Genomic DNA, 11,540 nt, shown 5'->3' with positions numbered 1-11,540 from the left:
AGGGTTCGTCCCCTAGTAAATGGTGTCCATGCGCCTTCTTTTCTAAAAAATTGTCTTCGGCTGAGAGAAATTATGACGTGGGTAATATGGAACTTTTGGCAATAAAATTGGCTTTCGAGGAATGGCGACACTGGTTGGAGTGGGCTGTCCATCCTATTACTGTTATTACTGACCATAAGAACCTGTCATATCTCCAGTCAGCTAAACATCTCAACCCTAGGCAAGCCAGATGGTCCCTGTTTTTCACTAGGTTCAATTTTGTTGTCACTTTTCGTCCAGGGGTCAAAAATGTCAAGGCTCATGCTTTGTCCCGGAGCTTCCCTGGTGGTGGTGGCCATTGGAACCCTGCCTCGATATTACAGAAAGGGGTAGTTATTTCGGCTCTTTTTCCAGAACTAGAGGATGAGGTGCTGGAGGCTCAGGGGGACGCCCCTGCCTCCTGTCCTTCAGGAAAGTTATTTGTACCACCTGATCTGCGCCATAAAGTAATCAAGGAACATCATAACTCTGTGAATGCTGGGCATCCAGGTGGTAAGGTAATCGCGGACCTCCTCTTTCTTCGTTTTTGGTGGCCGGGGTTGCATTGGGACGTAATTGAACACATAGCTGCTGGTAGTATTTGCACGCGTTCTAAGGTTTCGCACACCGGTCCGTCTGGTACTCTTCTTCCGCTACCTATCCCTAGCAGGCCATGGACACACTTGTCCATGAATTTTATTACTGACCTACCGGTTTCTGCAGGCAAAACGGTGGTTTTGGTAGTAGTAGATAGGTTCAGTAAAATGGTTCACTTCGTCGCTTTACCTGCACTTCCCAATGCTAAGACACTTGCTCAGGTATTCATAAATTAGATTGTGAAGCTTCACGGGGTTGCCTCCGATGTGGTGTCTGATCAGGGGACCCAGTTTGCTTCCAAGTTCTGGAAAGCATTCTGTTCTCGACTGGGGGTGCAGCTGTCCTTTTCCTCTGCCTTCCACCCTCAGTCGAATGGTCAGACCGAGCGGGTCAATCAGAACTTGGAGACATACCTCAGGTGTTTCGTCTCCGAAAATCAGAAGGATTGGGCATTCTACTTACTGCTGGCAGAATTTGCCATCAATAATCATCGTCAAGAATCCACTGGCAGGTCATCGTTTTTCGGTGCATACGGTTATCATCCACAGTTTGGTACTTTCAGTGGGGGAGGAGCTTCTGGAGTTCCTTAAGGAACGGTTTGCTTCGTTGCTCTCCTCTGTGTGGCAGGCTGTTCTGTGTAATTTGAAGACCATGGGTGACAGGTATAAACGTATGGCTGACAGAAAACGCTTGCCAGGTCCTGAATGTGAATGACTTTGTGTGGTTGTCTGTAAGACGCCCCCATTACTAACCGCATAGTAAAGTGGTCGCCGCTTTTTCAATAAAAGACAGAGCCAGAATAAAGTATTTTAATGAAATAAAGAACACACAGTTTTAATATTTTTTTTTATTGCACTCTGTCCACGAAGCCATCGATCTTCTGAAAAAAAATAAAAAAAACAACCAACCATATTCCTCATCTGTCCGCCGTCAACGACGCAGTCCACGATTAAGCCAACGATTGTCCCTCGGCGATCCGGGTCACTTCTACAGCACTGACATCAGCAATCACTGATGTCACTGCAATAGAAGACATCAATGTATACTGACAGGAGTGTAAAAGTGCCGGACAGGTGAGTAAAAGGTTTTTTATTTGAATTTTTACTTTCCTTTTTCTTTTTTTACACTGCGTGGTAGCTGGCTTGGCAGAGCAGAATACTGCTCCCCCCAGCCGACCCCCTCTTGCTGTTATCAGCGGCAGCGGCGGTCGGATGAGAGGAGTAGCAGTCCTCCTCTCTCGACCCGAGTACCACCCGCACTGCGTGATATAGTAACTGACCCAATATACCACTCGCACCGCGTGATATAGTAACTGACCCAACCTGGCAGGAGGACATGCAGAGCGAGGACAGCAGTACACAGGGGGAGGGAGGCAGAGCACCCCAACAGGCAGGAAGAAGCAGTGTTTTGGCCGCACACAGAAGGCAGGCAACCGTTCCAAGTAGCACCAACATGAAGGAAGTTGCCAGTATAACTGTTAGGTCTTTCCAAGTCTGGTTGTTTTTTAAAGACTCTGCCGATAACCCCAAAAAGGCCATTTGCACCACCTGCCAGGCCAGCATCAGCAGGGGTGGCAAAACGACCAGCCTGACCACCACCAGCATGATCAGGCACATGGCAGCAAAGCACCCGACTTTGTGGGCCGAACCCCAGGGTCTAGGAACAGTGTCTGCGGGTGGCACCATTGCATCCTCCGCTGTTGTGCATGCCGGATCTGCTTGTTAAAGTACGCCGCCTGTGTGCCCATTTTAGAAAGTCACCTACAGCTTCCGCCGCCCTTGCCGTGTTTCAGCAGCGTTTGCAGCTTCCGGCTCACAGACTGGTGTGTGATGTCCCCACGCGTTGGAACTCTATACTGCAGATGTTGGGAAGTATTTGCGAGCAGAAGAGGGCAGTTGTTGAGTACCAGCATCAACAAGGCCGTCGGTATTCAGTTCAGACTCCACACATAAGACCTCAGGAGTGGACATGGATGTCAGACATATGTACCATCCTCCAAAACTTTGAAGACTCCACCAAGATGGTGAGCGGCGATGACGCCATAATTAGCATCACCATCCCGCTTCTCTGTCTTCTGAAATGCTCTCTGCTCACAATTAAAGAGGATGCATTGCAGGCGGAGCACGATGAGATGGAGCAAGGAACCATACAGGGTGACTACACACAGCCTAGCCTCATCTCATCCCAACGTGGATTGGGTGAAAATGAGGAAGAAGAGGAGGAGGAAGAACAGGAGCTAGTTTCATGCACTATAGATGGTGCTACCTGCACAGCTGTCATACCGTCTGTTCAACGTGGATGGCCAGAGGACAGAGAGGAGGAGGAGGAGGAGAGCATGGTCAGTCATCCTCTTGGTGAGGACACGGAAGTTTTGCCTGTTAGTAGTCTGGCACGCATGGCTGAGTTTATGTTACGCTGCCTTTCCCATGACCCTCGCGTTCTCAAAATTTTGGGTGACAGTCATTACTGGTTGGTGACACTTCTAGACCCACGCTACAAGGAGAACTTTATATCTCTTATTCCTGAGGCGGACAGGTCTACAAAAATGGGGCTGTCCCTGAAGCCCCTTGTTGCGGAACTATTAAAAAGATTCCCATCTGAAAACGCTGGCAGCAGAGGGCACACTTCGTTGGACAACCAAGGAGTACAGGCGAGAGAGACACAACTTCAATCCAGCAGAGGCAGGGGAGCACTGTCAAAGTTCTGGGAGAGTTTTCTCAGCCCCTCCCATCGCACAGGCCCTGAGGCGCGGGGTACTCTCACAAGGAGAGCAAAGTTTGGGAAGATGCTGAGGGAGTAGCTTGCCGACCGTACCAACGTCCTCCGTGATTCCTCTGTGCCTTATTGGGTATCCAAGCTGGATAATAGAATGAGCTGGCTCTCTATGCCTTGGAGGTCCTGGCCTGCCCTGACTCCAGCGTTTTATCAGAGCGGGTTTTTAGTGCCGCTGGTGGAATTATAACTGATAAGCGTATCCGCCTGTCAACTGAAAATGCTGACAGGCTGACTCTTATAAAAATGAACAAGGGCTGGATTGGGCCAGACTTCTCAACACCACCGAATGATAGCAGCGTAACATAAACTCAAATCCAGTGTCTTTTCTTGGGAGGTGTATTCCCATGCACCTTTTCACACCCAGACATGGGTATACGCTTCCTGATTTTGGTTATTTGCTCTTGTCCTCCTCCTTCTCCTCATCCTCCACCATATCACCAGGATGACCGTGGTTCGTGATGCAACACCCACATAATTTTTTTAAAGGGTGTTTATGATGCCCGTAAAAAAAAAAATGTATACAGTATGTTCATGTATACCCCCCAGGGGTAAATGTTTGTCAGCCCATACACTTAGTGCATGGGCATTACAAGTATAGGAGGCCCGCTTCTTTCTAATGGGAACATTTTTTTATGAGGCCCTCCTCCACGTCTCTTCCAAGGGGCATTGGAGTGCCTCCAAATTTTTGGCAACCCTTGCATTCACTGCATAGGCCAGTACTATGGGAGACCCACTTCCTAATAATGGGAACATTATTTTGAGGAGGCCCTCTGACCTTCAATGTCTTTTCCAAGGGGCATTGAAGTGCCTACAAATTTTTGGCAACCCTTGCATTCACTGCATAGGTCAACACTATCGGAGACCCACTTCCTAATAATGGGAACATTGTTTTGAGGAGGCCTTCTGACCTCCATGTCTCTTCCAAGGAGCATTGGAGTGCCTCCAAATTTTTGGCAACCCTTGCATTCACTGCATAGGCAAACACAATGGGAGACATACTTCCTAATAATGGGAACATTGTTTTCAGGAGGCCCTCCTCTAAGTCTCTTCAAAGGGGTATTGGGGTGCATCCAAATTTTCAAAGTAGTATTGGGGTGTGTTCAAATTTTGGGCAGCCCTGGCACTCACTGCATACGCAATAACAGTATAGGAGACCCACTCTTTAGTAATGGGAACAATAAAACATAGCCGGCTGATGGCTCTCTAAGAATAGTGAGGGCTGACTGCTGGTCCTTTAAGAATAGTAAAGGCTGCCTGATGGCCCTATAAAAATAGGTTTTGTGACTTTCAGAGTCCCTCCTTCATAAATGAAACACGATGTGTCTGATGATATCTCACACAGCACATGGCCAGATAAGGTTGTAAAATGTTAATATGATATTTCCTGGTGAATGCATTTGTCACGGTTGAAAGCAACGCAAAAGTGAAAAAATGCATCAAAAACGCTACGTGTGAACATAGCCCAAGGTGTGGAGGAGCATTTTTGTTTTTGGTTATTTATTTTGCTTTATATACAAGTCATTACCCTGGAAAGGATGTTCCTTAACATATTTCCCAGGAAAATCCATTTTGGTTTCGTTTTGGTATGTTTTATTGTGAGTCCGTAAAAGTGGCGTAATACTCTGACAACGTTGTTGACAGAAGTGACCTGGGAGTCAGAAATGCTTCCAGGGGTCTTCCCCATGCTGTTCCCATGTCATTTGAGCACTGTTCCCATCGATTTGGGCAATTTTTAGGTCCTCTGCAGACCGCCGGGGGGAGCCGCCTGAAAAATGCTCGAGTTTCTCATAGACTTACATTGGACTCGTTGCTCGGGTCGAGCACCCGAGTATTCCGATATGCTCGACCTGAGCAACGAGCACCCGAGCATTTTAGTGCTCGCTCATCACTAATAATTTCCTGTTTGCAGACATCTTGCTGCAATGGCTCCCATGATACAACAAAACGCATGATGCTACAGTTGTTAATTATCATTCAAAGACTGAATATGCTACAAACAGTAAGTATACATTAACCCCTTCACCACCTTTTTGTTTTTAATTGTTTACATTTTCATTTTTTTTCTCCCCTTCTCCCCAGAGCCATAATTTTTAGTTATGTGCATACAGTCAGGAGCCACCTGTGGCCCCAACACCATGGAATAGCCGCACGGATTACGCAAATGAGCAGAGCCATTTTTATTTGCTTTTTTTTTTATTTGTTTTTTTTCACATGCGGACTTTCCTCATAGTGGTTAGATCTATAGCTAAAGTTCACATGCGGACCCGCAAGAGAAATTGTTGCTGGGGGTCTGAAAGACGCACCGCATGTCAGTTTCTGAGGGTGATCTGCAGGTGCCCAGATACGCATAGTGGACATGGGTACCAGATATATCCGTGTCCCGTGTGTGTAACCTGTGTGCCGCATCAGGATGACACGGACCGGCGCTTGTGAATCAGTGTACAGTGTGACGGATACTGAACACTGGAGCCAGTCAGCGTCACACAGATGACATCTGTGTGTCATCTGTGTGACGCTGACTGTGTGATGTCATCTGTGTGTGTAAGGTAAGGATAACAAACAGGAACTATTTCCAGTGTAGCTGCCTGAAAAAGAGGAGACAATCCATTTTGTCTTCTCAGGGTCCCCTATCAGCAGCTCTGCCTCCTGTGTGCTCCATTGTGGCTGCTTGTGCTTTCTGAGTCCATGTGTGCCTGCTTCTTCAGTGCTGTGGCTGCTGCAGGCACACCTCAGAAAGCAGCCACACAACTGAGCACACACGAGGCAGAGCTGAAATTACCTCAGTCCAGGAGCCCGAAAAAGAGGAGACAGAGGGGGCGTAGCCAAGCCTGATACAAGTGGGGGGGGGGCGGTCGGCTGCTTCTCACCGCCCTGCGAGAGAAGTAGGGTCCCGGCCGGGACTGCGGGACGAAGTCTCAAAATCAGGACTGTCCCGCACCATGCAGGATGGTTGGGTGCTATGCACCCACCATGAGCCCATACAGTCTAGCATCTAACGTTTGTACTGCGCATGACAGCTTCTTTAGCGCATGCGCAGTACAAACTGCTGGAAAATTTAAAGAAATCACGTACAGTGTTTTTTACGGACTGAGGCCCCTCCTCACAGGCCCCATAAGCCAGTAAGTGCAGTAATGCCCTGATGGCGGCCCTGGACAGAGTCACAGATGAAGACATACATTTGTTCTCACACTCATGGCTCAATAACTGGGTTATGTATAAGGAACCAAGCCATGCCCAAGACCACAGCCGCTGACAGGTTGTCAAGAACAAAAAAAAAACAAACAATACAGACGCAGAACGTAAAGCATTAATAAGCAAGGACACCTTCTTAGTGATCCACTTCACCACTCCATGGGTGAGAGGTGTATCATTAGTGATTTTCATAGGAAAACATAATATTAGCAAAGGTAAACCAAGATCTTTTGCCACTTTGGCATCAATAAAATTTGCGGCTGAACTGCTGTCAACAAAAGCCTTAAGCCACACAGATTTTTCAAGGAATGATAAGCAGTGAGCAATAATTTTGCAGAATCATAGGGGAATATTTATGCATCTAAATAGGTATCTCCAGAACTACCTAGGCGCTAGCACTTTTCTGACAGCAACATCCTTGGGCAGGCATCTGTCATCCAGACTCTCCACAGTAGCTACATAAATCCTGCTTGTGTCGCTTGATCACTTGTTGAATGGACAGAGTCACCCTAATCTCCATGGCCTTCTCAGTAAGTGTAGCAGGTCCAGAAGTCGTAAGTAAAGGTACAGAGACAACAGTGCATTCCTGACTGCTCTCACACAGCAGCCTATCAAGATGGATTGCCAAGAACATGGCTGCGTCAAGGGAAACTGTTCTAACATTTCCTCGAGTTGGTCAGAAAATCCAGTACGAAACCAATGCCAATAGGCCCAGTCACTCCACTGGGAATCTATGGCCCAGTTGCCGAAACTCAGTAAAGTATCAGCACTACTTTGCCCCGGCAAATGCTACTAAGTCAGGGTTGTTATACAGGAGCCTAAAGGTCTTAAAGAAAGAGCCAGCTTTGGAGAGTTCTGGAGCATCAGGTGGTGGAGAATAAGGCCCAAGCCTGGAGGTCACCATGCAGCAGTGAAATAGGGTCTCACATGCTGGCTCTCAGAAGCAAATTAATGTGGGAGAAGCCTGAAATACAGATGACAAGTTTAACCATCTTGAGTTTGGGAGGGAATGGTCTAGGAAAGTATTATGCCGGCCACTTACACGCTTTCTAAGGGCTCTTTCACACGTCAGTATCTCCAAATGAATGGGTCTGTGCACATCTCAGTGTGTTTTCACGGACCGTGTTTTCCACACGGAGACATGTCAGTTTTTGGACGACAGCACATATCACATGGACTCATTCAAGTCAATGGGTCCGTGTAAACACGTACCGCACACAGATGCCATCCGTGTGACACCTACCGGCGCCTGGAAATCAGTGTACAGTTAGCGCTGCCCTGGCCCCGGAGCTGCGCTCAGTTAGTGACAGGACACCGCTCCTAAGCTTAGCAGAGGTCAGGGGGCCGCTCGCTGCAGCGGCTCATTCTCCCCGGCTCCTCTGCTGATCGGTCGCATGGATTACAGCAGGGGACACTTAGGACAGGTGAGTATAAGGATTTTTTATTTTATTCTTATTTTTACACAGGTAGACACTGTGGGAGCAGACACTACTACCCTCATCATTGTCCCTGCTTGTGTTGATTGCAGCGCCGACAGGGAACCATGATGAGGACAGCATTCAGCACCCGGCGCTTTGGAACAGCGCTAACTGTTCACTGATTCCCAGGCGCCGGACCGTGTAATCTTGATGCGGCACATGGATATCTCCAGTACCGGAGATATACGGACGTGTGAAACCGGCCTAAGCGCCGCCCTACTCACCGTGTGTTTCGCTCTGCTCAATCCAATACATGACCATCGCTCCGAGATGTCTTGTGCTTGTTTTGAGTCATAGGGGGACGGGGCCAAACTCTGCAGGAATTTGTATCCACCCTGTCCTGCAAAGATTTACTTCCCCAACCTATCACCTGCTAGCAGGTGATATATCAGACGACCTCACCCTCCATTCCTTGCCTGAATGTTGGTTCCTAGCCCCTTGTTTATGCATGCCGCCATATTCTATCTCCCGTTACTGACCTGCTTGTTTACCTTACCTGTCTGACCTCTCTGATCCTGAACTTGGCTATGTGTATCAAACCTGTGCTGCCTGCCAGACCTTGGATTGTCTAACCACATCTTTGTCTTTGCCATCCTGTACCTCGTACCTGTGTTTCTTACCCTTTGGTCAGCGGCTGCAGACCTGGGGTCTGTCCTGGATTGGTACCTGGTGTCTACCAGCAGCCTAGCCTATCCGCACTATCAGAAGCACTAGTGAAGACCCAATAGACACTTAGTTATGCCCCTCCAGGGTAAGCACAGCCCATGGGGCAGTGGGTCCACACCCACCAGTGCTACCGAAAGTGCTTTTGTGTCTTGGGCTTGAGCAGTTTCATGATGCTGAATTAGCGCTGCAAGATCCTGGATCTACTTGGCCAGGTCTTGCGACTCGCCCCCTGGGCCGTGGGGCACCCGGAACTGGGCTTCGGTGCAATGTTGGGGGTAGTAGTGGCAACCCGATCCCGTGGCTCAGGGTGGTCAGACCAAATGCTGTGGCAGTCTATTTGTAGGGTTTTGAATGTCCGACTACGCCACCCGTGGATTGCGGTCAGGATGAACCGCCGCTGCAGGGCAGACCACTGAGGCCGGTGTTGGTGTGCAGCAGAGGGATAAACTCCCCACGGGAAGAGTATAGCCTCAGGGCAGTGTAATGGGATGCTGGGGGTGATGGTGCAGGCGTGGCATAAATCACACAGAGTCAGTGATGCAGTCCAGGGTCTTTTACTCACAGTTGTTATCCGAGTCACTTCTGCCGGCAATGACTGCCCAAGCCGTGCTGCGTCCACCAGGTGAGGGGCTCGGTCAACCCCCAGGCAATTCAGGAGTATGGCACAGGACCCCCTTCTGTCCTTTCTCTGGCCTCTCGTGCCCCACCAGTGACCAAACTTCTGTCCAGCTGCCGCGGATCTATGCGGGCAAACGTGGGCCCCGTTTCCCGCTATCCTATATGGTGCCTTCCTAGCAGGTTTGGCGGGGGGTCGCACCAATAGATGATCACGACCTCCGGTCTTTGGCTGAGGGATGATTTACCTCCACCAACTTGGGAATCCGGTACCCTTATTCTGCCTGACCCTTCACCCGATATCTCGTGGGTTCTTAGGGTACCTTCTGCCTTCTTGTTTCTGGAGCCTTTCTACTCCTCTGGCTCTCCTCTTTCCTTCCTTCTCCTTCTTCTCTTCTCCTCTCTGGCTCTGGCCTTCACCCTAGGCCTGCCTCGTGGAGCTGAGCTCAGGCTGAGCCACAGCTCCCTGTCAGCTCTCTCTGGCTAAACTACTTCTCTGACCACTGACTAAAGATGGCGCCCACCTTTTATCTGCTTCTCTGTGTGAGCCCAGGTGACCAGCACCCAATGAGCTCCTTCCTATGCTCCAGAAACCGTCCCCTTCTGCTCCTACATCACTGGGTTCTCTCCCCCCTCCCCACTCCAGCCAGGGATATGGTCAGTTGTGCCTGCATATATATAAATGGGAGCACCGTCGAGCTGTCCCCTGGAAATGGGGTGAGTGTGTGTATGCAGCTAACTGAGCCGTGGTCCACACTCCATCCTTACCTGGGAGTGGAATATCACACCTCTGGTTAAGGTGCAATACCCCTGTAGCAACCGAACCCTCGGGGCGCTACACTTGCATTTCATTACCCATCATTTGGAGTTCATATAAAATTTGGGCCAGTTATGTGGCACCCGTGAGGGTTCAGTCGCCACAGAGGTACTGCACCTCACCCAGAGGTGTGGTGTCTCCTTCTCTCAGGTAAGGAGGGAGTGCTGCCCGGAACCTCAACACCCACATTCAACACTACACTACTCCAGGCCGGCTGGAAGGGCAAGATGCGCTGTGTTTCCTGCTGAGCCCTGTCCCTGGCTGGAGTGGGGGGAACCCAGAGGTAGGGGGAACCAGTGGTGGGTGTGGGTGGAGGAAGCAGAGTAGGGGAGCACCATAGAAGGAGGTATATAAAGGGAAGCCATCTTAGGGTGGCAGAGCAGTTCAGTAGGTCAGTCAGTGAAGACAGTCTGGGAGCAGAGTCTCCTTAGGAGCTCTGCCCCACAAGTGGGGCCTAGTGCTAGAGGCCCAGGAGGGGAGCAGAGGAGGAAGCTCCATTCTATTGAAGCGATCCCAGGGGGTACGGCGAGTGCAGGACGGCACCCGTACGCCCCGAATCTGTCAGAAGTCAGAGGGATCAGGCCGCAAGAAGGGGACCGGCCCCTGGACCAGCCGTGTTACTCCAGGTCTCGGCTGGAAAAAACGGAGGCTTCTGGCTTTTATAGTTCAGTTGCCAAAGCCCCATTCTAATCTCTGTGAGGGTCAAGCAGGTCCGGGAACTCCAGTTTGACAGGAGGGACTTCAGAGCACCCGAGCGGGACTGTGAGTGGGGAAGCGCAGGGCAGGAGGGAGAAGACCCAGCGTGAAGTCGGTCTAGAGAGGAACATAAGAAAGCGGGGTTCCGTCAGGTGCTCCTAATCTACCTGATGAAGAGCTGAATCCCCGGTCTGGTGAACGCAGCGCGACGTGGGAGGCTGGCACCAGCGCAGTGTATCAGTGGAACGTACATGAGAATTGTGAGTAAAGACTCGGATGACTGCACCGCACTGCCTCCGTCCATTATTTCAGCTGCGCCATCTTTCCCCCTGCACTACAATGCCCAGCACAACCAACAATATCTACACTGCCCTGGAGCTAGCTCTTCCTGTGGAGAGCCACACCATTCCTGCTGCAGTAACATCAGCTTCAGAGGACTGCTCCGCAGCGGCGGCTCCCTTTGGCCGCATTCCACAGGTGGCGTCACGAACTTTATAAATCCCCTATAAATAGAAAAACCAATTCCCCTTTTTATTGACCGCCCTGGGTCACGGACCGGGCCAGCCACCGTGATATCCCCCTCCAGCGTCCATAGGCCCGGCTGCCGAGTAACCCCACGGCCCAGGGGGCGCGTCAGTTATACTGTCACGATAGCACTGTATATGGTAAACTGATAGTTCTTAATA

This window comes from Phyllobates terribilis, unplaced genomic scaffold (genome assembly GCF_046119375.1).
Source record: "Phyllobates terribilis strain yellow unplaced genomic scaffold, ASM4611937v1 Scaffold_1__5_contigs__length_1240528914, whole genome shotgun sequence".
Taxonomy (NCBI): Eukaryota; Metazoa; Chordata; class Amphibia; order Anura; family Dendrobatidae; genus Phyllobates; species Phyllobates terribilis.
This window is presented reverse-complemented; position numbering follows the sequence as displayed.